The 26,225-nt window shown below is 42.6% G+C and overlaps 1 protein-coding gene across 5 annotated transcripts in view; it reads right to left on the minus strand.

The window, feature by feature from the left end:
• Positions 1-25,113, minus strand: part of Hsepi (D-glucuronyl C5-epimerase) — a 230,812-nt gene extending 205,699 nt beyond the window's left edge. The window contains exon 1 of one of the 5 annotated variants that reach the window (XM_067110122.1): positions 24,981-25,113. The gene's annotated coding sequence lies outside the window, so the exon portion shown is untranslated. Of the gene's footprint in view, positions 1-15,927; positions 16,029-16,843; positions 16,970-17,456; positions 17,555-24,980 lie in introns of those variants that run through there. The other 4 variants (XM_067110127.1, XM_067110123.1, XM_067110124.1 and 1 more) reach the window with 4 other exon arrangements.
• Positions 25,114-26,225: the final 1,112 nt, after the last annotated feature.

The raw sequence follows: 26,225 nt of genomic DNA on the forward strand, positions 1-26,225 counted from the left end.
TTATATTGTGCCGAGAGGATATAAGGGATCCGTGTGTCGGACACAATAAAAAACAGTACCTGTCGTAGAGAACATGGCTGCGTACGGACAAGTCTGATGGCCCTGATCAGGGCGCAGTACGACAAACAACAAAATGAGGGATCACCTAACATTACCATAAAACCAATACCAAAGATTAAAAACTGGAAGATACTACCACACCATGTATCTCCAGACAACCTTAAAAAACAACAACCCCAACACCAAGGTGAAAAAGTTAGTTAAGGAGCGGACTCCTTTTCACCCTCCCCCAACACCGTGTCAGTCGCAATAAAGGGCCCCAGCGTACTGCACTTTTCGAAAACAGTTTGCACGTCCACTAAGTAATGCGATGCAAACACTGACTTGCATCTCCAAAAGGTGGACTTAACCAAGTCTTTCACAGATAAGTTTCTGCTAAAGGCTACAGAAGTCGAAACTGCTCTTATCTCGTGCGCCTTTACCTTAAGAATACTCATCTCCGAGTCAGCACAATGCTCATGAGCTTCTTTTATCAGGCTTCTCAAAAAGAAGGAAAGGGCATTCTTAGAGAGAGGCCTCGAAGGATCTCTAACCGAGCACCAGAGGTGGTCACTGGGACCTCTGAGCTTCTTCGTTCTCTGAACATAGAACTTGAGAGCTCTCACAGGGCAGAGGTACCTCTCGGGTTCTTCGGGACCGACCAATTGGGAAAGGTCCTCAATTTCAAACTCTCTTGGCCAAGGTCTTGACGGGTCTTCGTTCTTGGCTAAGAAACCAAGAGTAGACATACATACTGCCTTCCCCTTAGCAAAGCCTACTCTTTTATCCATCGCATGTAGCTCACTTACTCTCCTGGCCGTAGCCAGAGCTACCAAAAAAAAAAAGAGTCTTTTTCGTGAGATCCTTCAAGGAGATGTTCGCCATCGGTTCAAAGGACTGAGATCGTAACCATCTCAGCACTACGTCAAGATTCCATGCCACTGGTCTCTTCTGGTCCCTCTTTGACGTATTAAATGATCTAATCAGATCTGAAAGGTCTTGACTCAAAGACACTTCAAGACCCCTATGTCGAAAGACCGAAGCTAACATGGCTCTATACCCTTTAATAGTAGGCACAGCAAGCTTTTTCTCTCTGTGGAGGAACAAGAGAAAATCGGCCATCTGGGCTATAGACGTCGAAGAAGAAGACACGCCTTCTCTTCGACACCAGGACCTAAACTGTGTCCACTTCGCCTGGTAAACATTGTCAGAGGATTCTCTTCTTGGCTTCGCGATAGCTTCCGAAGCCTCTCTTGAAAAGCCTCTCTTTCTGACGAGTCTCCTGACAGTCTGCAGGCGACAAGATGAAGAGCGGACAAGTTTTGGTGGAACCTCTGAAAGTGCGGCTGTCTGAGTAAATCTGGTCTCTCTGGCAGAAGTCTCGGAAAGTCTGACAGGAGGTTTAGAAGGTCCGGGAACCACTCCCTGGACGGCCAGAATGGAGCCACCAGAGTCATCCTTACGTTCCGATGGCTTGAGAACTTCGAGATGACTTGCCGCAGGATCTTGAACGGGGGAAAGGCATAAAGATCCAGGTCCGACCAGTCCATGAACATTGCATCCACAAAAACCGCTTTGCTGTCTGGAACCGGAGAGCAGTAAAGGGGCAGCCGAGTCGTTTTGTCGGTTGCAAAGAGATCTATGAGCGGACGTCCCCATACCTTCCATAGCTCCTCGCAAACTAGGGGATGTAAAGTCCACTCGTTGGACAGGACCTGGTTCTTTCTGCTGAGAAGGTCCGCCGCTACATTTCTCTCCCCTTGAATGAATCTCGTTACTAGTCTGGTCCCGATCTCCTCCGCCCAAACTAGTAGCTCCCTCGAGGTCTCGTAGAGGGACCACGAGTGAGTGCCCCTGTTTCCGAATGTATGCCAGAGCGGTCGTGTTGTCCGCCTGGACCAAGACGCATTTGCCTTCCACTTCTTTTTGAAAGGCTAACAGGGCTAAGTGAACCGCTTTTAGTTCCTTTCGATTGATATGCCAGTTTCTCTCTTCTCTTTGCCACTGGCCTGAAACTTCTTTTGTCCCCATAGTCGCTCCCCAGCCCTTGTCCGAGGCGTCGGAAAACAGAGTTAGGTCTGGGTTCGGAAGCTGAAGAGGAAGTCCTTGTGACAGCCTTCCTTCTGACCTCCACCAACGGAGGCACTCCTTTATCTTTTCCGAAATGGCGAATGTGAAGGAGTCCGGGAACTGTTTCCTGGGCCACTTCTCTTGCAGGTAAAACTGCAGTGGTCTCAGGTTCAAGCGCCCCAGTTTTACAAACTTCTCCACTGAAGTTAAGGTTCCCACGAGGCTCATCCATTCGTTCGCGGAACAAATCTTCCTCTGCAGAAAGTCGTCGATCTTCTGCAGGCATGAGGCTATCCGTTGGCTGGACAGAAAAGCCTGAAAAGTCTGAGAGTCCAGACTCACTCCCAAATAGACAATCTGCTGACTGGGAGTAAGGCAAGACTTCTTCTCATTGATAATGAGGCCTAGAGACTTCGTTAATTGAAGAGTCTTTGATAGGTCCTCCAAACAGCTCTCCCTCGAAGCAGCTTTGAGCAGCCAATCGTCGAGGTACATGGAAACTCGAATTCCTTCCAGGTGAAGATGTCTGGCTACTGACAACAGGACCCTTGTGAAAACTTGCGGGGCTGTCGACAGACCGAAGCAGAGGGAACGGAACTGATACACCTGTCCCTCGAAGACGAACCTCAGGAACTTCCTTGAATCTGGGTGTATTGGGACGTGAAAATAAGCGTCTTGGAGGTCTATCGAAACCATCCAATCCCCCTGATGTAAAGACGCCAAGACCGACTGAGTTGTCTCCATGGAGAATTTTGTCTTCTGAACGAAGACATTCAACGCACTCACGTCCAGGACGGGTCTCCATCCCCCTGATGCTTTCGTAACCAGGAACAGACGATTGTAGAAACCTGGAGATAGAGGGGCATGAAGCAGTTCTATCGCTTCCTTCTCCAGCATGGCTCGGACTTCTGAGCGAAGGGCGTCTAGTTTCGCGGAGTTGTGAGAGTACGCCTGTAAAGAAACTGGAGCCTCCACTAAAGGAGGTTTGGAAAGGAAGGGGATGGCATATCCTTCCTTTAAAACTTGGATCGTCCAAGGGTCTGCCGAGATCCGTTGCCACTCTTGCCAGAACCTTTGCAGTCTGGCTCCTACTGCTGAATGGAGGACAAAAGGTTCATTTCTTCTCTGGGGCCGTCGAGGTTCTAGGCGTGGCTTTGCCTTTTCCTCTGGCCCTGCCAAAAACACGTCTAGAGGATCTTCCTTTATACTGTCCAAACGAGAAAGCAGGGACGAAACACCGCGCACAGAAGCGGTAGAAAGCACAGGTCTTCGCTTTCTTGGCAGACTGCGACAAAAGATCCTGGGTTGACTTCTGGGCTAACGCCTGGGAAATTGCAGCAACCAACTCTTGCGGAAACAGATGAGCCTTGTTCAAAGGAGAAAACAAGAGAGCCGACTTCTGGTTTGAAGAAACACCTTTTGCTAAGAAGGAGCACCAAAGTTGCCTCTTTTTGAGAACCCATGTTGTAAATAAAGAGGCCAGTTCTACTGCACCGTCGCAGATGCCCCTATCAATGCAGTCCACTACTCCTACCACATCATCCAAGAGCTCGGAAGGAAGATTAAAATCCTTAATCTTCCTGGCTAAGGCTGCAATCGCCCAGTCCAGGAAGCTCACTATTTCAAGAGTCCGAAACACGCTCTTGAAAACTTGATCCAGTTCGGAGGACGTAAAGAAAACCTTCGCAGAATTAAGTGCGGTCCTCCTACTGGCATCCATGAGACTGGAGAAGTCCCCCTGTGCGGAGGCAGCCACACCCAGGGAAAACATTTCCCCAGTCTCGTACCAACTCCGGTTACGGAAGGAACGACGAGGAGGAGGAAGACAGAAGACGTTCTTTCCAATTTCCCTCTTCTCGGCCAGCCAAGCATCCATCTTCTTAAGGCCTTTCTTCGCCGAGACGGACAGGACAAGTTTGGTAAAGTCCGAAGAAGAAACAGAAGCCTTGTCCCTCTTGTACTGGGACCCAGGAGACGGAGGAGCCACAGGCGAGAACGAATCAGGGAAGTTCTCAATAAAGAACTTCAAGAGCTTCTTGTAAGAAGAGAGTTGCGGAGACTTCTCCTCCTTACACTGCTCCTCTAAGCCAGAGAGGAGTTCGTCAGAAACTGGGGATAAGTCCAGCTGGACAACGTCTTCATCCAAGTCTCCTTGAACTGAAACTTGAGTTACACGAGCAGGGGCTGGAAGGCTCGTGACATATTCTTGCTGTGTCACCGAAAGAGTTTGAGCCTGTTGAGGAGCCATCGGAGGCGCCAAAGGAGGCGCAGTTGATACAGCAACCGAAGGTGGCGCCAAAGGAGGAGCCGTCGGTACCACAACGACAGGTGGCGCCAATGAAGGCGCAAGCGGCGGCGCTACCGGAGCGGCAGACAGAGTAGTCGAGGCGGGCGCCGCTGGTATCACAGGAGGCGCCAAAGGAGGCGCAATCGGCACAGCAGCCAAAGGTGGCGCCAACGGAGGCGCAAGCGGAGGCGCTACCGGGGCGACAGAAAGAGGAGTTGAGGTGGGCGCCGCTGGCATCGTAGGAGGAGCCAAAGAAGAGACTTGACTTTTAGACAAAAGTTGTAAAATCGAGTCCAAACGGGCGTTGATTCCGTCAATCACAAGCTGTTGAGGTCCATCGAATGCTGGAGCAGGCGCCACAGGAACAGGAGTCACAGGAGTCGCTGGCGCCAAAGGAGCAGACCTCTCAGATGCAACTGTCTTATAGGGAGGTTCAGCCGAAAACGAATGAGACGAGTCCGACAAAGAAAGCCTCTCCGGTTCTGCCCAAAAGCTACAGGAAGGGGTAGGATCCTCCAGAAGAGCCTTCTTTTTAGGAATCTTCAATGGTGAAAGCAGACGAGACCTCTTCAAAGGTCTAGAAGCGTCGCGAAAACGCCAACCTCTAGGCGGAGAGGAACTCCAACTGGATCCACTCGACACTATCCGCTCCTCACCTTTTCGGTGGTGAGGGCCAGCAGCCTGGGAAGCGGCAACAGGACTGCTTGAGGGGGCAACTGCTCGGGAGCAGGTCCCACTCACCTCCTTTCGGCTTTCGGCATGCCTTCTCCCTGGAACCTGGGAGCCTGACAGGGGCCTAGACCTGGGAGCGAGAATGGGCCGAGAAGCTACCTCCTCCACAACACTTACACAAGGCACAACACTTGCATTATCACTGCAGTCTACTAACCGCTGCAAATTGTCCCCCATTTTCTGCATGGAAGACATAAACGCATTAAGGACTGACACGGTATCAGGATTGGGAGAAACGGTGTCCGGGGCAGGTAAAACTACAGGAATTACAGGGGGAGCAGGGTTAATAGGGTTTACAAAAACCTCTTGACTACCTCCTGACCTCAAAGACCTAGAAGAGGCCTTCCTAATCCTATCTTTCTCTAGCTTCTTCATGTACTTCCCCAAAGCACTCCAGTCAGACAAAGTTAGTAGTTCACACTCGTTACAAGTCAAGTCAGCAGAACATTTTTGCCCCCTGCATGAAAAGCACGAAGTGTGCGGATCTAAACTAAGCTTAATAAGCCTGGTTTTGCAGCCTTTGCTGCAAAACCAGATACCACTAGAACCTGAATCAGACATAATAGTCTAACTAATAATAACGCTCAAGCAATAACTAGCGCCAGCAAAAAACAACAAACCGAGTACTTCACCAAAAAAGGAACTAGAAGTTCGAATTGTTGAGATAAAATCTGCTTTTGTTCCTGCACAAATATAAACCTTCGTTCTTTACATACAAGACTTACCCACTGGTGGGAGGAATCTGGGTACTCTCTGAACCGACTGGTAGATTTGCCCAACCTGGGATGTTGCCTTCCTGGTCTGTAGGATCAGAGGAAGGGGTCCTGCACCTCTATCATGCTGAACATAATGGATACTACAGCTGCTAGACTTCTGGTTATTAAATAATGAGTTTGCATACATTACCTAATAAAGGCAGAATGAACCAGTTTGTGTAAGACAATAAAATAGCTAATAAAACAAACAGGTTTATTTTACTGTCTGTCCATCCCTCCCCTTGCCTAGAGAGAGGGGGATTTGCATCCATTTACATTCAAATAATGAAAAAACAAAGAACTGATAGTCAGTTGAGTAGCTTACTGGCAGTCCATGTCCATCCAGTACATACTAGCCTAGCATCCTGACTCGCTGCCCTAAACGAGAGACAGGCAAAGAGAATGGATGGAGAACCAATCACTCACATACACTCTCCCGCTAACCGAATACCTCATGTGAGGTGCAACCTGTTCCATTAGGGGGAGCTGGGTGAACTTCAAAACTTGTTGAGCAGCCACCACAAGACCCAAGGAAAACGTGTACATAAAAAGGGGTGAATGTAGTCGACGTGACCACACCCCCGCATGTAAAATCTGTAGAACTGACAGGTTCTTTTGGAATGTCAGAGCCAGGGAGATGCCCCTGACCTAGTGAGCTCTCACCCAGATTGTACCCTCGTCCTCCTCGCTGGACAAAGCTTATGCCCGCTTGATCATCTCACATAGCCAGAAAGATCATGTTCTTAGACTCTTCTTTCTTGGTTTCCCAAGTACTAATCAGAAAATGTCAACCCTCAGGCCAGAGATGCTGAGTTCTCTTGAGACAGTACTATAGCACCCAAACATAACTCGAACCTGACATCAAGAACTGACGGATTCTGAGTCTTCGCTACGAACTCTGTGAAATTTAAGCGAGACAGATATCTATCCCTGAGCGATTAATATCATAAGAGAGGCCATGAAGTTTGCCTACACCCTTCGTCGAAGCGAAAGCAAGTAGGAAAACAGTCTTTAGAGTCAAGATCCCTGTCTGATGACTCTCTCAAGGGCTCCTAAGGACAAGAACCATGTTCCACCCAGAGGGCATGAATTTCATGGGGAGACAAGACTATTTGAAGCTTCTTAAGAGCCTAGAGATCTCCCATGAGGAAAAGAGACCTCCTTTGAGTCTCAAAACTTGGCCAATTGTTGAACTACAGCCCTTACTGGCCAACACTAGAGAAGCTTCTCCCAGCAAAAGAACACAAGGAAGTCTACTACATGCTGAAGCAGAAGGCCCATTTCATGATATACAGCCACTGAGAATTTACTCAAGTACTGTATCCAGACATCTTTGGAGCAGCAAGAAAAGCCTCTTGCTCATGGGAGATGCTGGATAGTCACCAGGTGTGAAGTGCCTGTGCTTCTACAGCCTGGTGATACCTCTCCACATGCCATGGAGGACTCTCTCTTGGGACCTTGGATAACAGAGCTAGCAGGCCTGGAAACCACTTGGCAGGTGGCCATTTGGGAGAATCAGAGTCAGTTTACTGTATTGAACAAAACAAAGTGTTCTTTTGTCCCAGGTGGCAGCAGATCTATACTGGAAACTCCTCAAATCTCAAAAAGCCTTTCCAGAATACTGAGGAGTAGAGATTACTCTGCCTTTATCACCTGTTTCTCATGATTGAGCTTGTCTGCCACTACATTCCAAGTACCTGGATTGTGCCTGGTAGACAGCCTACCGAGTGGGCCACCGCCCACTTGTGCACCTGTGCCACGAATTGGCGCAACAGAAGAGAAACTAGCCCTCCTGCTTGTTGACATATGCAGCTGCCAGGATGTTTTGGCTCAACAACATTATGGAGTGCCCCATTGCCCGATCCTGGAACTCCTGAAGCACCAGGAAAGCTGCCTTCAACTCCATGATATTGAAGTGAGGTGCTTGTTGTTCTGGTCCCACACATCTGACACCAAAAACTCCTCCTTGTGTGCACCCCACCCTTCATTAGATGTCTGAAAACAGAAGCATTTCTGGAGGAGGAGTGCCAAGTAACACTCCTACTGTGAGACTCCTGTTGTCTAACCATCAAATTACTTCCTCCAAAAGAGGAACTGGAAGGAAAGGCACTCCTTTAACATCCACTGTAGAGTGCAGAGGTGAAGCTACTCACGAGGGACCAGGTTTTCCAATGACAACAGGTGACCTAGAACAACTTGCCACTGCAGAGCAAGTTTTCCCTGATGAAACAGGAACTTCTGCATTACCTCCCTGAACTTGCTGATGCAAAAGTCTGAGGGAAAAACTCTCACTGCTGCCATGTCTATCAGCATGCCTAGCTACTTTACCCTCTGCCTGGGAGTGAGGTCTGCCCTTCTCAAAATTCATTGCCACACCAAGGTTGCGAAAAAATATGTCGAGACAATCTCTGTCCTATAACAACTGTGGCAACAAGCCTGCCAAGACTAGCCAATCATCAAAATACCTCAGAAGACATACCCTGTGCAAATGGGCCTAGCTGAAACCACTGTGAAAACAAGTGTGAACACTTAGGGGGGTGGTCGAAAGCCTGAAATAGAGTGACTGACCCAAGTGCACACACATAATGGTTGCTTGTAAATTATATTTGAAAATAGGTCTTGAAGAAAATGTCGACAGTGCCCTCTCCCAAAAAATCCCATGTCCCTTCCCGTACACATATTTTAAGTATGAAGAAATTATATTTGGATTATTCTATCATATCTTTCCATGCTGACTTGTGGAGAAGTATTACTGGAAGCCAAAAATTCAGGCACCAGTCCACGTTTACTATTGATTGCTGAAGTATAAAGGTTTGGTAAATTTGCTTTATTTACTGCAAGTATTATGTTCTCAATTGGGATCTGAGTCCTTCTGTACTTATTTGATATGTGCAATACAAAATATGTGTGTACTATACGGACATGACAGCTTATTTTTCTTTAAAGGCACACAGAGTAGCAACAGTACTTTACAGAGAGTCTTTATTATGAAATATTGAAAGTTAACTTTCCAACTTGGTTAAAAAGATTTCATCTTCACTTTGCATTCTTCAAGAGTTTGGTAGATCTAAGTAGTAGCTCCATGGCAGCGATTCCCTTCTAACTTGACTTTTTCTACAGTTTTTTGGTTGCTAATTAGGGATTTATCTTCAATTTTTGTCACACGAATGTAATTAACCTGTAATTAACCCCTAAAGTCCATCAAACAAGGGGTTTCCATACGCAATCTTCACAAGATAGAGCATGGGTAAGTCTGTTTGGAACAGTTCATATCCTGTCCGGCAAGTGCAATAACTTGTTAATGTATGGGTACCCCCTTTATAGAGGGATGAGTAAATTTGTTTGTATTTAGCATTTCCCAACGTTTTGTGTGAGAGAGAGAGAGAGAGAGAGAGAGAGAGAGAGAGAGAGAGAGAGAGAGAGAGAGAGAGAGAGAGAGAGAGAGAGTGAGTGTAATTGTCGTGGAGTGGTTGGTTGTTGGAGTTCGTTTACGGCGCTGTCTGTCTGTCTGTCGGGAGTTTTTTGGTTTTGGGGAAGTCTTGGGCAGTTGAGGTCCAACCTTGAAAGTGAACGGGGAGTTCGTCTGTTTTTTGGTACCAACATTAATGGTTCATGTGTCTCTTCTTTTTTTTTCGTTCGTTGTTGGTGGAGGGTCGGTTTAAGTTTTTGTTTTGTGGTTGTGTGCTGTGATTGGCGACCGTGGACCTTTGGTGCGTCTCCAGCAACCGAGGATCAGGGTGAGTGTTGTGTGTTGTTTTGTTTGTGGGTTGAAAATTCCGCCACATTATATTTGGCGCCCAACATGGGGCAGCTGGTATTGCAGCTGCAATTGAGATTGGTGGCTGGTAGTGTGACTGAAGAGAAGGATGGAAGAGGAACTGGTGAGGTTGAGAGAGGAGAATACGTGGTTGAGGGGTGAGAATGAGAGATTGAGGAGTCAGCTGGAGGAGATGGGGGTAATGCTAAGGAGTGCAAAAGAAGAAATGAAAGAGGAGATGAAAGAGGGGTGAAAGAGTCTGAAGAAAGAATGGATAAGAAGTTAGAGTCTGCAGTAAGCAGGATGCAGGAAATGATGAAGGGAATGTTTAGGGAGTTCTTTGGAGAAGGGGCTGTTGGAGGCAGGTCCTCTGGAACGTGTGAAGGGGTAAGAGAGAAAGAAAAGGAGGAAGAAGTGAATGGAAGCGTGAGTGATGAAAGTGATGTGGGAATAGGAAGTAAGAAACAAGAGAATGAGAGACAGGGTAAGGAAAAGGGGAATGAAAAGCAAGGGAAGGAACAGAGGGAAAGTAAGGATAAGTCAGGGGAAGAAAAAGGGAAGAAGGGAAAAGGAAAGGAAACTGGTAAGAACAGCAAGGAAGTGGGAAAGGCAGGAAAGAAGGGAGAGGGTGAAGATACTAGTGATAGTGAGGTGGATGGAGGTGAATGGATAAAAGTGGATAAAAAGAGGGGGAAGAAGAGTGTAATGAGTAAGATGAATGTAAGTGCGGAAGTGGACTCTTTGTATTCGGAAGAGGGTATGAAAGGACAGAGTAAAAGTAGCGAAAGTGAGAGTGAAAGTGAGAAAAAAGTGAGAAAGGCTATGTATGTGAGGGAGGTACCCCGGTGTAAAAGGTATAATGAGTATGGACGTAGGGATGTGCATGATTTCTTTAGGGAGTATGAAAGGTTTTGCAAGGATAAGTATGGGGAGAGTAAGAGAGTGTGGGCACGAGAATTAGGAGAATATTTGACTGGGTTTTTGCTTGATATGTATAGGGTTATTATGAGTGTGGGAGATGTTGAGTATGACAAGGTGAAAGCTAGACTAGTTGAGCAAGCGAGGCGTATGAAAGCGAGTGTTAAGTATAAGAGGAAGAATGAATTTGATGAGGCAAGAATGAAAGCTGGGGAAACCTTGTCACTGTATGCTTGTCGGCTGGAGACGTTGGCAAGGAAGAAGTTTGGGGATGATGGGATAGATGAATGTAAGGAGTTAGTACGGAAGTTGTTAGGGACAGTGCCAGATGGAGTTAGAGAATTTGTGAACTTGAAGCGGAAGGAGAAGAAAAGATGGACGAATGAAAGATTGACTTGGGGAGAAATTTTGGAAATTGTAGAAGATTATGAGCTTGACAGGGTTATAAAAGAGAGCAGAAGTGTGAGTGTAAGGGCTGGGGTAGATGAGAGAGTGCCAGAGTTTGGAAGCTTTAGGGATGCAGTGTTGAGGGCCCAATGAGAATGGCCGATAGTGTAATAGATAGGAGTGTAATAGCAAGTAATGTGGAGGTGCCAGTGAGGATGAATGGTGGGTTTGTAAAGGGAACAACGGGTTGGACGGGTTAGGGATAGTAGTGTACAAAGGGAAGGTCGGTGAGTGGAAGTAGAGCGAAGTGTTTTAGATGTGGAAAGGAAGGACATACAAAGAATGAGTGTAGGTGGGCTTTAGGAGCGTGTTTGGGTGTGGGCAGTCGGGACATTTGGTAAGAGAGTGTCTGAAAGATAGGGGTTAAATGCTACAGGTGCGGACAGGTGGGTCATATTGCTAATGGTTGTAGGGGTACCCGAGTGAATGTAATATGTGGCAACTGTGGTAAGAATGGGCATTATGCGAGAATGTGTTCAGAACCGAGAGCGAAGTGTGTCGAATGTGGAATGGAAGGGCATGTATCAAGTGTATGTAGACGAAAGAGGGTGACTGTGACAGCGAATTCGGGAAACTGAGTGTGAAGGGGGTTCAAATGGGTGGATCCTCCAGGATGCAAGCGGTGCATGTGATGCATGTACGTGAGGGGTTGTTGCATGAGGAGGATCAGCAATTGGTTTTGATAGAGTATGGTAGGAAACGTAAGAAAGGGAAGAATGTAAGTGAACGGAATGGTCGTAAGAAGTTGTGTGATAGGGTGTGAGTGCCAAAGTGAAAATGAGTGATAAAGCGTGTAATACGGATGAATGGGATGGTATGAATAGAACGTATAGCATATGCGGGTTTGATATAACTGAGTTGACTGAACGTGTAGGGGTGAGTGAACGGTTGGAGGTGAGCGAAAGTGTAAGAGTAAGAGAGCGTAGCAGTGATAGACGAGTGATTGAAAGCATGAATGAATCGTTGCAAGAATTGGAAAGGTCAATGAGCAAATGGGATGGGTTAGTTGAAGAATTGGGGGAGGTATTTGGGAACGAGTTAGAGGGTATAGATGAGATTGTGGATGAAATTGAGAGTGGTAATAGTGAAGAAGATAGCGTGAATCTGAGAGAGAATGGAGGAGATGTGAATTTGAATGTTGCTAGAAGAGAGAATGATTCTGAGAGAATGATTCTGAGAGAATGATTATAATCCATGAACGCGATCTAGAGGACCTGCTAGTGAGCATCCGTGGGTGTTGCGTAAGGCGATTTGAATGCAGTGTGAAAGGTGTTGGTTGGGAAATGCTAAAAGGGGGGAGAATTATAGAGGGATGAGTAAATTTGTTTGTATTTAGCATTTCCCAATGTTTTGTGAGAGAGAGAGAGAGAGAGAGAGAGAGAGAGAGAGAGAGAGAGAGAGAGAGAGAGAGAGAGAGAGAGAGAGAGAGAGTGTAATTGTCGTTGTGAGTGGTTCGGTTGTTGGAGTTCGTTTACGGCGCTGTCTGTCTGTCTGTCGGGAGTTTTTTCGGTTTTGGGGAAGTCTTGGGCAGTTGAGGTCCAACCTTGAAAGTGAACGGGGAGTTCGTCTGTTTTTGGTACCAACATTAATGGTTCATGTGTCTCTTCTTTTTTTTTTTCGTTCGTTGTTGGTGGAGGGTCGGTTTAAGTTTTTGTTTTGTGGTTGTGTGCTGTGATTGGCGACCGTGGACCTTTGGTCCGTCTCCAGCAACCGAGGATCAGGGTGAGTGTTGTGTGTTGTTTTGTTTGTAGGTTGAAAATTCCGCCACACCTTGGGCTAGTACCAATCACGGCGAAGGGACATTCCATCCCCCAATGCCAGTACTAAACACGGCAAAATGCATTTAACTCCCTCCTGTTGGCGAATGGCTCCCTCTCGTTTTTCCCCCACAAGAGGGCGCCTCGCCAATGTAAAAATGTCTGCTCCATTTCTGTGTTCTCCCCCACCCAAAACCCCGAATTCCCACAGTCCCCCTTTACTGTTGAGTAGAGTTAGGGGGGAAATAACATTTGGCCGACAACAAACAAACTCACCGCCAGTATCAGAAGCCCTAATGTGTAGAAAAAACCAGTTTCCAAGGTAAAAACAGGCGCAGAGCTAGTACTTAGAATTACCATGAGTTTTTACAATACTGAGACATTATATTCTTGAATAACAATTCAACACTTGCATTTTTGGTAATATTGCAGTAAAAGGCAACATGGCCAAATGGCAAGGAAATACTCTTTTCTAGGTCATTTTGATGTGTTTCGCACAAATTTCACATTAAAATCGTCGGAAACTGATAGTTTCTTAGAAATACCTGGATTATTTTCTCCCATTTAACACAGTACTTTTCAGATCCTCACAGTATGCTGTCACTGAAATTATGGGTGTGTTTGTTTACAAATGTAGCTCCTCCCACATGCTAGTTTTGATGACGCTATGATAGTTTGAGTAAACACGTGACAATTTATTACAAATCCACTGGCTGTTTTGTTTCACCATGGCTACTGTGGAGGCGTCATGCAGTGCCTGTGAAAGCGATTATTCCGACTTTATTCAGCGTTTTCACTCTAAAAATACAGAATTTATTATTTATTTGCAAGAACACGGTGTCTTACCAACTTCAGTGACTTGCCCAAACTGTCATATTCCTTGTTCTTACACTGAAGACAGACAAAAGTTTTGGTGTGGAAAGCAAACAAAAGTTGCTAAAACTAAGCGCATTCATCAGTGTAATTATTCTGTAAGTCTCTTTAAGGGCACTTTTTTAGATAAAGTTCATGTGCAACCTTGGCATATAGCATTATTTGTTAATCAATGGTTAAGCAAAAATTGGGATCACAAAACTGTTACTGTCTTGATTGGTCTAGCCATACTAGTGTGGACTGGCGTAGTTTTTGTTCCGAGGTCACTGAACAACGGTTACGTAAGCAACCGCAGATCAGAGGTGACGGTGTGGTGGTTGAGATTGATGAGACCTTATTCGCTCGCCGCAAGTACAATCGTGGCAGACAATTAGGCCAAGTGTGGGTTTTTGGTGGCATTGAGCATTTGTCAAAAAAGAAATTTATTATTCCCTTAATTGAAGACGGCCAAGATCGAAGCACTGAAACATTATTGCCATTAATTAGACAATTTATTCACCCGAATTCTATAGTTATTAGTAATGGTTGGGCAGCGTACCGTAACCTGGAAAATGACGGTTATGTCCATAAGGTTATAAACCATAGACAGGAATTCGTGCATTCTACAGACAAATCCATTTATACGCAGAACATAGAAAGACACTGGCATGATTTAAAAGAGTGGTCTAAGCGCCCTGGTAATCGGAAGGAATATCTTTAACAGTACCTGTTAAGGTATTTATTTTTAGATCAATGCAGTGAAGACCAATGCCACCATCAATTCTTTATTGAAGTGGGCAAGCTGTATAAACCACATGGTGAGCATGAACACCCTGTGGTTGAAAGTGAAAATTATTCGTCGACTTCAGAGGAAAATACTGATGATCCCGAACCTGCTTATTAAGGTAAATGTTATGATAGCTCATTATTCTTTCGGATAGAACTACATAGTAGCTCCGCGGCAGCGACGGCACTATAACTAAGAATAACTTCACTTCTTCTACAGTTTTTTGGTTGCTATTTATGAATTTACCGTTAATTTTTGGCGCTCGAGTGTAATTAACCCCAGAAGTCCATCCAACAAGGGGTTTCCATACACGATCTTCACAAGACAGAGCATGGGTGCGTCTGTTTAGAATGGTTCATATCCCGTCCGGCAAGTGCAATAACTTGTTAAGGTATGGGTAACCCCCCCGGGCCAGTACTAAACATGGCGAAGGGACATTCCATTTGGCCGACAACAAACAGATGCACTGCCAGTATCAGAACCCCTAAAAGTGTAGAAAAAACCAGTTGAAAAGGTAAAAACAGGCAAGGAGCTAATATATAGAATTACCTTGTTTCGTCCTTTGGTCATGCATGAGTTAGGGGCTGTGACCTGGGTGGTCGAGTGACAAGTTAGGGTTAGGGGCTGTGACCTGGGTAGTCGAGTGACAAGTCAGGGTTAGGGGCTGTGACCTGGGTAGTCGAGTGACAAGTCAGGGTTAGGGGCTGTGACCTGGGTAGCTGAGTGACAAGTCAGGGTTAGGGGCTATGACCTGGGTGGTCGAGTGACAAGTTAGGGTTAGGGGCTGTGATCTGCGTACTTCTGTGAGAGGTTAGGTTAGGTTGTGTGGGTTTCACTAATAAGGAAATATGTTATTCTGATTGATTTTGATGTGTTAAGCACGAATTTCACCTTGAATTTCGTCGGAAATTGATGGTTTTTGGTCCACTTGTGTACATGGAGTTAGCTCCAAACCCGTTAATTTAAGACGAAATTGAAGGTGAAATTCGTGCTAAACACATCAAAATCAGTCAAAAAACATATTTTTTTTTGTCATTATGGCATGTTGCCTCTTACTGCAATAATACCGCGTTTTTTTGTAATCAAATTACACATCTTGTCAAAAAGTTTAAAGTGTACTAGTTTAGTTTGTAGGAACATATAAATTAAAGACGGAGCACACCATTTGGAACAACCAAAAAATTTCTCCCACTCTTCAGGGGCGTGAGGCAGTCACTGAACTAAATGCAGACCTTCCAACATTTTAACCATTAAGGGTCAAGAAACAATGCTTTGTTTCAATAAAGTTCATGGAAGATGGTTAAATAAATTTTTGGAAGGTAATGTAATGATAATCAACACCTACGACAAGGGAGACCACAACGTCGATTAATTTTCTTTAGAAGATGTAGATGCTAGGCCCTTTCACCTTCCAAGGTTGGAGAGCAATATTTCAACTATCACTGAATAAGACTGAATAAGAGAGTTGAAGCTGGTGAGATTACTATTATTGATTCTGCAAACACAAAAGATGTGTGAAACATTACCTACAATTCCGGCAATACTAGATTTTACTTTTTAATTACCGTGAAAAACAACACGCAGGGGATAACGCTAACACCAAAAACTGACGTATCACTCATTCACATTCAGTAGAACATTAACAAAACACGATGAACCAAGGAGTCTAAAGGTTGGCTAATCATTGCATTTTTGTTTCACAGAGCTTTCTTCACCGTTTACTTAACTACTATTAAGAACCCAAAATTTGTTAAAGCTAGCATTGTCTCATCATGATACTGTGACTGCATTGTCTCAATACTGTACCGCCTTACTTTTAGGGTAACAACAAACCTACAACAACATACAAAGCCTTAAAACTCATTTGGATGAAACAACGCTAGCACAAAACACTGTGAATAAGATCTAACGGTTAACTTCCATCAATTAAATGGTAAATTCATCGACACAGGCCTTTTGTTCACCAAAGACACCACTAAATTAAATCTAAAAGGGCATCACATGAATAAACTGTTTCACAAACTGCTACTGGCTTCCAGAAACAATTTCTTAGATTCCAAAGTCTTGCAGGGCTTAAAATTACCTTTTCAGTAACCCTGACCATACTGAAAGTACTGAGACTAACTTCTGATAACTGCAATTTGCACTCCCAAGGCAAAGATTTTTCGCGGGCGCAACATTAGGATTTCTGTTTAGCTGGGTAAAATGTACTGCCAAAATGAAAAGCAAACAAAGTACACGTCTCTTTAACAAAAATAATGAGAACCGGAGCTGGATATTCTATGGTCCCATTGTCCTGGATCGAAAGCTATAAAGAGATATAAGAACCCATATCAACTTAATTATGCTTTAATTAAACCACAAAAGTATATATTTTGAAACGATTAATAATTCCATCGTGCGTGTTGAAAATTGTCTTCGAAACCGTAATATTTTTATTACCTGTTTACGTAAAGGATGAAATTATCAGTACTTCTTTAAACAAATCTAGAGAACAAAGCCTTTCTGGTGAGAAGCGTCACAAGGTGGTTGTTAGCAGCGAGAACGCCATACAATGATACAAACACTGTTGACCTCCAAAGCATAGCGAAGCAGTTCAGTTGTTCTAAGGAATAATCATCGGCAGCTGATGGTGAAATCATGGCAGATGTAAAGGGTCCGTGGAAGGAGCGTGTAGCTTGATTCACCAATAATGAGGTTAAATTGTTTTTGTCTACTGTTTGTAATCGTCATCACTTTCTTAGCCTACTGTATATGCAGACTCTCTGTTGACTACTTGTCCCCATCCTGATTATGACTGGGATGAAACTAGCTAATATTCCTGACCGTCTATAACTTGTTTTCACGAGATAAGGGTGAGAACTGATTTCAGAAAAGTTTATAGGAGTACAACTATCACCCTTTGCTTTCAATTGACATAAGATCCAACCCGTAAAGTTTTTCATTAATAACGCTGTGAACATGCTGATTCACAAAATGTCCAGCCTTATTGTCAGGTCTGCAAATAGCTATGATATTTGCCTTAACTAGGGAAAAACTTATCAATTATACCTACATCCAGCACATTACAGAAATATGAACATGGTTCCAGGTATAATGGACACAACTGAAAGACTTGGAAACACTCAGAAGTTCAGAACACACCAGCCATACAAATCAGTAATTAGAGAAACAGGTCTGTCTTGTAGTGAACAGTGACGTCACAAACTTGTGTTACATTACTGTCAGATAATAAACACTAGAACACTTTTTTCCTCGCCTTAACAGTCCGTGATTATGTCAATCGCATCCCTACTTATTCGTTTGCTAAAACTTTTATGGAGGTAAACTTGCATAAAAGGCTAAATATTAATTTTCATGACCATTTTTGAAGGTTGTATCTAGTCTCATCCTCACTATCATTACTTCAACCAGCAAAATTGGAGTGCTCAAAGAACCTACAGTATGTTGTTACCTGTAGAGTACGCAAGCCCGCCAGGATCTGCAGAACAGATCCTGGTAGATGTACTCATTAGGTGACTTATCGAAGAGGGAGAACTGTGGGAAAATTTAGCTCCGAATTGACTGTTGTTGGCACGGTAAACTTCTCACCCATTGTAAAAGACAAGGATTTTCGGCTGTTTAAAAACTTCATATATTTACTGTCATGTTCAACATTCACGAACTTTTTGGTATGAATTCCTTTAGTCACTGTTTACTAGCACTCTAATGAATGCTATATTATTATTATTATTATTGCTCAGCAATTGCGAAATTGATCACAAAACTTTTGACTTGTACCATCCCCTACTTTGATGTTTTGACTAAAACCAAACCGGCTAAGAGATTCAGCGTTGTATTCTGAATAAGCGAAACTTCATACAGATGAAACATAATGTGCATGTATTCTGCTGACTTGGTAAATCTAAACAGTGTATATCAATGCCAAAATCATCGATGTAACCTCAACCTCTTTGAGTAATCTTTGTAGCGAGGCATCGAATACGATATCTTCATCACGGCACTTCGCTCTCTCAAGAAAAGGGAAAAACACCGGCTTTTTTCTCATCAGTGTCTTTACCCACCGGGCAAACCCATCCCCATCCCATCCTACCACCGGTGCCTTTGCAACAGACGACCTTCTTCAATACGCCCACCCCGAACCCCAACAAAGAACCATAAAAAGGGAAGTCATACTTCCGAACAGCAGAATGGAGTCGGCAACTTTAATCTCCCTCATCTGCTCTGCTCTCTCTCTCTCTCTCTCTCCCTCCGCTACCCCATCCACTTCCACCATGCCCCATCGCATACATATCACCATCGCTACACAACCGCCCCCAACTCTTCAACCACAAGCCCATCCCCGCCTAACCAACCCCAAACGGTCTCCATTTCTCCTATCTAATAACCCTAGCCCCTTCCTCCCTCCCTCCCTCAAATTCCCATTCTTCAGTAAATTCCAGCCTCTCATTCCTCCCTTCCACCATTCTCCACCACACCCTCCCCTCCGGCCCCTTGCTTCCAATAGGAGAAAATGACATCCCAGATTTCTCTATTTTCCGCGCCACAACACCTGACCACTCGGCCGGAAGGACTTTCTTCTAGCTGGTGGTGGTGGCAATGGAACGAGCGGCTCCGGCGGCGGCGGCGGTGGTGGTGTTGGCTGTGATGAGAATGATGATACTCATCATGATCATCATCATCATCATCATCATCAGAGTTCTCACTGCCATACTGCAACATGATTTGAGGCTTCATCTAGTCGGGAGCTGCAGAGCTATAATGAGCCTAATGTGTTTGTGGATAATCTTGTAGTAGTGCTGTGACGAAAGCTATGCTTCCTAGGAGAAGAATTGATCAATCTGACAGAACGCTCCACTAAATTAGACTAACACAAAAACAACGATGCTAATTTTCACTATACTCGCATCATGTCTAGTGTATGCGTGGCAATATTAGGAAAATACAAAAGCTTAAAATGCAAAGAATTAAAATAAGAAAAAACGCATGTTGAAGATCACATGGACAATCGGAAAACGGTACATAATTATGTTGAATAAGTTCGTAGGTATGTGCGTACATCAAATATGGATAACATAATTATCATATTCGTTGCAGTTTTACACACGCAAGACCAAACTAGAACTGTCCTGTGGTACTTAATGGGGGACTCCACAAGGATGTGCTACAAATAAACTATGAGATTCAAAACCCCTGCACGTCCGAGTAATGGCTCTAGCAAAGCAAAATAAGAGTTTTTAGAATTCCTCCGTCATAAATTATGGGTCAGACAATAAAAATCCTCTCTAATACTTCATGTGGTTTTTTCTGTCCAAATGACCTTCGGCATGAAGTCATGACATATCATTTAGTCCTAAGCAACCTCTGAGTTGAGTATGTCTCTCATGTTTACCTCTTACATACGTAGCTAAGGCCAAGACCCGTGTGGTTAATATGGCCTGCACAAGAGTGAGACGAGCGTCGAGCGAACGGGCAAGGCGATTCCAACTGACCTCGCGAGCGAACGAAGGGCTACAAAATGAACCACGATGGCGAATAAATGTTTCCGACAAATGGCACATAAAAAAACAGGTCCTTACACACCGAAGACTAATTTCTTACAGATAAAATTAAAATGTCTAACTTTCCTTTTCTGCAGGTTATATCACTAGCTCCGTCAAGAGAGAATAAACAATGTCTCCTCTGTGATTCTTTGGAATCTTCTATTCCTCTTACATAAATAATCCAGTGACTTTCAATGCGAATTCGGCAAATTATGCTTCTACTGGCATTCATTAAATAATTAAATAAAACACCTTAAACTCAGAATAATATACCACCTGTTAATATCATTCTACAAATGCTCTACTCCAAGTTGGTATCGTGTACTAACCATCTTCCTAAATGCATAAGAATACCTCGTAAAATCATACATGTTTTATTAGTTTTCTGCCATGTAACAATACACCTGTAAATTCTGTAACTTCTAGACTCGGTATTTTCACTTCTTTTATTTTGAACATTCTGCATGGAACTGATAAATTTCTTTCATCAAACTGAAACTACACGAATTAACGTTGTGAACTGAGACTCGGTCTGGGAGAATTCGTTCTTAGACTGCTTCCACACTACAGTGAGACATGTCACAAATACATGGCGGCAACTTATCTCCTACATAAAACAAACAGGTTGAAAATCAATCAACGACCATAAGTGGAAAACGAACCTTTGGCCACTACTTGATGCTCGTATGAAGCTCTATTTAGAGCTACCAATAAGTTGTGCTTTTCTATTCATCCTGTTTGTGATGTCTATGCGTTATGTTACCGAAGCGTGTTTGTGACATGTAATACAGTTAGGACTCGCCCTTTTTCAACAGCAAATAAATGTGAATAGGGAGTACACGCACATACAAAAGTTTTTTTTATAATCTCGAGTAGATTAAACATCGAATATTCGTCAAGAGCCCTATATGGCATGACAATCATTTCTAATTTACGATCTGTTACTTTTGAGGAAAGTCTACTATCGGCTACGCAACAGTTCGTCAGTGATCCGAATTAGCGACGACACTCAAATACAATATACTAAACCTCTGCACCACTAACTTTACTAATTTTTTTTAAAAGAAATTTCTTCGTAGAATTTTAACAGACTTTCTGGCTATTACCTGAGACGTAAAAGAATCAATAAGTAAAATAAAATAAAAATATGTTCATTGGAAGAAATATTCGAACAGTTACAATGCAGCCTTGAGACTCACGAGTGGAAACGGCGAGAAATTTCTTGGAAGGACCAAGAAGCCGCTTGCAAACCTTATTTACATTTCAGTTCTGTACAGACTTTACGAAGGACATACATTGTAACGTGTCCCACTTCCCACTTCATAGCAGAACTGCAATAAAAAAAAAATACGAGAATAAGCCAACAAATACGGAAAGGAAAATAAAAAAAATGGTTTACCAGGCCTGGAAAAGGGGAAGAAAAAATAAATGGTGCTAATAATTGCAGTATGATGCATAAAAGACTATTCCTAGATTTTCCTCGTTTTTGTTCGTTATTCATTAACTCATTTTTCCTCATTGCTTTTGACTTCCCCACACGGCTCGGTCTCTCTCTCTCTCTCTCTCTCTCTCTCTCTCTCTCTCTCTCTCTCTCTCTCTCTCTCTCTGTCCATCGCCTTGTCACTCAGCCCACTGGGGCTTCTGGAAGTCGAAGAGGGACTACTAATGAGGCCACTTCTTGCCGGATTATTTTTAGATGCCACCAGCCACAATAAAGCTGTATCATTGGCTGCCTCTCGAAGAAGAAATCCCAAGCACTGATGAAGACAGTCTGCTTGATGAATGCAATTCTTTGCTCAAGACATCATCGCCGATCTTTCTTAATGAACTACACCCATATTTACACACATTTAGAACAGGTAAAAAACGGGCCGAAGTTTCTTCGGCGCAATCGAGTTTTCTGTACAGCGCATAATGCTGTATGAAACTCTCAGCCGCGGCCCGGTGGTGGCCTGTGTTGTTGGAACCTATAGCGGTGCCAGACGCACGATCATGGCTAACTTTAACCTTAAATAAAATATGAACTACTGAGGCTAGAGGGCTGCAATTTGGTATATTTGATGATTGGAGGGTGGATGATCAACATAACAATTTGCAGCCCTCTAGACTCAGTAGTTTTTAAGATCTGATGGCGGACAGAAAAAGTGCGGATGGACAGACAAACAGCCATCTCAATAGTTTTCTTTTACAGAAAACTAAAAACGCTGTTTCTCATAAATTGCTGACGAACAGAGGTCTACGTCATTCAGCACCTTAAATCTAAAACTCAGCCAAGAATGAAGACGAGCAACAAAACTTTCGCGAGTTCAAGGTCACTTCATAAACTATTCTCAGCTGATTAACAGCTCTCCTAGGGCTGGCCCGAGGGATTAGACTTATTTTACGTGGCTAAGAACCAACTGGTTACCAGATTCACTGCTTAGAGCAATAGAAGCACAATGAATTTTTCAAGAACTGCCCAGAACATGAGGTTTTCTCTATCTCTCTCTCTCTCTCTCTCTCTCTCATATATATATATATATATATATATATATATATATATATATATATATATATATATATATATGTGTGTGTGTGTGTGTGTGTGTGTGTGTGTGTGTGTATAACTGAATCACAAGAATATGGAACGTGATGAATATATAAAGTAAAAATCCACGAAGGAAAGAGAAACAATGGAGTACTGCAAGGCCTTTCGACTTATAGTCCTTTACTTAGCAGACTGAAAAAATATAAAAATAAATTTACAAAGATAGCTCATACAAATGACAGATGGAGATTACAAAGGAAAAATACGTACCTGGAGTCCAACACAATTGAAGAATTAGTAGAACTGCCAAAACAGGGTTAAATATTTAAGAGGTTTTTACAAAGGATTAAGCTCAACCGTTCAGAAGCAGTGACAGGACAATTAAAAGATTATGCAAGGAGGTGACTGACCACCAAAAAATGTTTTAAAAGTACAACTCAATAATTCTCTTTTTTTTTTTTTGGTAAACAAAATAAATTTTTGCAAGATAAACATTTTTACAAAAAAATTATATTAAACATACGGATACATAGAAAATATAAATAAGGTAACTAATTAACGGATACATAGAAAATATAAATACGGTAACTAATTTGTAATTAAGTCAGTGATTTTATCTTTTAGGTCATTCTTGAACATTTTTCTAATACAGGGGTCCAAATAATACATGCCAGGGGTAGGGTTAAAATTACAGCTGGAAGTAAGCTGTATAATAGCGGATTCTAAAAGATTAACGTGAAGAGAAATCTTTTGACCTGGCAATCACTGAACTTTCAGTCCAATTTATCCTGTGAGAGTTTTTACTTAAATGAATGGATATAGCATTGGATATTTGCCCAGTTTTGACAGAATACTTATGCTGTTTAGTATGTACATCTAAATCCTTGCTAAATTGGCCAATGTAAAAAGAGGGCCAGTCCCAACATGGAATTTTATATATTATGTTGTTGTTTTCTTTAGGGCTATTTTTTTTCATTAACATTCCTTTTAGTGTGTTATAGGAAAAATCGAGGTTGACATTAAAAGATTTTAGCAATGATTTTATGTTTTCAAAACCACTAAAATAAGACAAGCCAATAATGTTCTCAGGGGTTTCTTCCTCCATGTTATTTTCACTATAAAACGTTTTTTGGGCTTTATTGTAACAAACATCTAGTATATGTGAAGGATAACATAAATATGTCCCTATTTTTCTTATGTATTTGATTTCTTGATCCAAATACTGGGGACTGAAATTGCGTAAAGCTAGTAAAAACATAGAAGAAAAAATTGATAAGTTAAGCTGTTGGTTGGTTTCCTATAAATACTGAATTTGCATTGAAATGGTTCTCTAAGTATTAAAACATCTAAGTAAAAGATTATAAGTCGGAAGGCCTTGCAGCACTCCACTGTTTCTCTTTCCTTCGTGGATTTTATATATATATATATATATATATATATATATATATATATATATATATATATATATATATATATATATATATATATATATAAATATATATATATATATATATATATATATAAGACAAAAGATAGAAAAACTATTTTCCTTAATGTTGTACATAAGCCAGTTAATAAATGTATATAAAAAAGCCCTCTAACTAATTATTCACAAAATAATATACAATGAAAAAAGGGTTCAAACTTTTACGAATTCCAGTTAGGTATTTTCATGAAAAATACTGAGTCCTCAGCTGGTAAAAAAGTAAAGCAGTTTATACTTATATTTTTTCTTAATAGCAGCACTGCCCATACGACATTAAAAATAACTAATGCAATTAAAAATGACTAATGCGATTTATAGCCGCCCGAAGATCACCGATTCTAAAAGGCAGGGTTTTATCTTAAAGCTTCCCCATTAATGTACGCTGGCTATTAACCACAGCTCTCCTCATAACTTGATGGACGTCATAATGGCCCGCCTTTCCATCACCTCGGTCCATAGAGATTACCGCTCTTGCATTATGGTAAGGGTATTTTCACTTTCAGACCTCCACTTCACAAAGTTAAAAGCTTTTTCGTTTCATAATGGATGCTGTGAGTCATAACCACCGCTCACTCCCACTTGTGTACAGTATGCAGGACGATTTGTTGAAAATCTCTTCTAAGATCTGAAAATCTTTGGTCTCAGTCAGCATCTGGTTAAAATAGCTTTTCCAACGATCAAACCCACAGAGGGCGAATCAATAAGGAAAGGATACGTTGATTCGGCTCTTTTAGAAATGGATAGATTGCGAATATCTGTTAGCATTTTATTTCTGTTAATTTTAATCTACGGAGGGGCGCCACGATTTGGAAAAACTTTTAGATCAAATTTAAGATTCCATTAACATAAGTGTTGAGAACTAGATTATATTTTGCTCGAGTGTCCGAAGTCTGCATATGAATCCATCTGTAAGCAAGGCTGTGCGTCTGATCGGTTATGGGTAAATACACGTGTACTGGAGGAAGGCTGCACATATGTACAGAACTACTAAGAAGAAACTGGAATGCCTTTTCTGTAACTAACCTTTGCTGGAGTGAAGTAATTGATCGTATACTGTGGTTTTGGGGGTGTAGAGGCGATTGTGGAGGTGCTGTAGAAGTCCTGGATTGTCAGAGCATCCGACTCATCGATTGTACGTATCCACTCGCCTGCACCTAAGGGAAGAAAGAGGCGCCACCTGTAAATCTCATCACCATCCATCACTTGCCGTACAAGCCTTACCCATACGATTTTTGCAAGGCTTTCTTCAGGAAATACTATTAATAAATATAGAATGTTTCCAAAGATTTTGAAAGTACAGACCCTCTCTCTCTCTCTCTCTCTCTCTCTCTCTCTCTCTCTCTCTCTCTCTCTCTCTCTCTCTCCGGTCTAGAGAGGCTCTATCACTCCATCCATTACAAATTATTAAATGAAAATCACTCTTGAGCTCGTAATAAGACAATTATAAATAACCATCACTGTCATATGGTGACATGAAAGAGAGAGAGAGAGAGAGAGAGAGAGAGAGAGAGAGAGAGAGAGAGAGAGAGAGAGAGAGAGAGAGAGAGAGAGAGAGAGAGAGAGAGCTTCTTCAGTTATATATAGGCCACTGTATAGTTCCCAGGGGACACAAAACGTAGTTCCTCAGAAAGGCCTAAAGAGGCATTGTTTGTTGTAAGAGACTAAAGAGAATATGAGAACTGTTCCAATACACATAGCCTACCCCAAAAGAACTCGTACAAACTTACACATTATCAGTGCGAGGTTCAAAGAAAATTGGAGGAACCTAAAAGATTTCAAAGTAATTTTGAAAAATAAGGCATAAAAAGGAAATTACCGAAAACACACACACACACACAGAGTTAACTTTCCAGAAACCTCTGTTGTCACGGGAAATGTGCTCGCGTAAAATTCTAAGTTTCAAACAGTGCAATTTTCATTTTTCTTCGAACAAGTAAATATTGCGAAGTTAAAGAGCAAACCTGTAGATGAAGCGACGAGACCTCAGTCGTAATGAACCTCAGAGTTCGAACATACGAACATTCCTCCAATATTGCTACAGATGCTGGAATCCTTCTCTTTGTACTGTTTGTTACGTCCGCTTATTATTCAATGAATTCGTCTACCATCTTCTAAATGATGGAGTGAGGCCACACCCGATATACGTACTTGGTGAAAATTTTTTAAATTTTGGCATCACTATGACTGGTGTTGTCGTCTGTCTCCTCTGATAGAAACGGTAAATACAAATGTACAATTAAGTTTCAGCAACAAGAAATGTACATATAC

This window comes from Macrobrachium rosenbergii, chromosome 10 (genome assembly GCF_040412425.1).
Source record: "Macrobrachium rosenbergii isolate ZJJX-2024 chromosome 10, ASM4041242v1, whole genome shotgun sequence".
Taxonomy (NCBI): Eukaryota; Metazoa; Arthropoda; class Malacostraca; order Decapoda; family Palaemonidae; genus Macrobrachium; species Macrobrachium rosenbergii.